Raw genomic sequence first — 387 nt, forward strand, 5'->3', positions numbered from 1 at the left:
TTATAAGTAGTAGGAACATCATCAGCTACAATTGAGGTTGCACAAGCAACCGTCTCTATGAGACGAACAGGTTTCGTTATTGTTCTTTTTGGCCTGCTGGTTGCTATTGATTCAAGTTGTTGTTGAGATTCCTGAGTTGGAATCTCCTCTACTGGCTCTCCTTCCAGAGGGTAATCTTCATTTGTTTCCTCCTCTGCTTCTTGTGTAGGAAAAATAAATTTTCCCTCAAACTCCACCTGCTTAGAAGCACCTTCATTTTGTTTGGTATCTTCTGTTACCTTATTTACCATAGCAAATTCATCAAAGGTAACATCTCTGCTGAATATTACTTTCTTTGTCATAGGGCACCATAAGCGATATCCTTTGACTCCAGAAGTAATTCCCATA

Source organism: Nicotiana sylvestris, chromosome 10 (assembly GCF_000393655.2).
Source record: "Nicotiana sylvestris chromosome 10, ASM39365v2, whole genome shotgun sequence".
Taxonomy (NCBI): domain Eukaryota; kingdom Viridiplantae; phylum Streptophyta; class Magnoliopsida; order Solanales; family Solanaceae; genus Nicotiana; species Nicotiana sylvestris.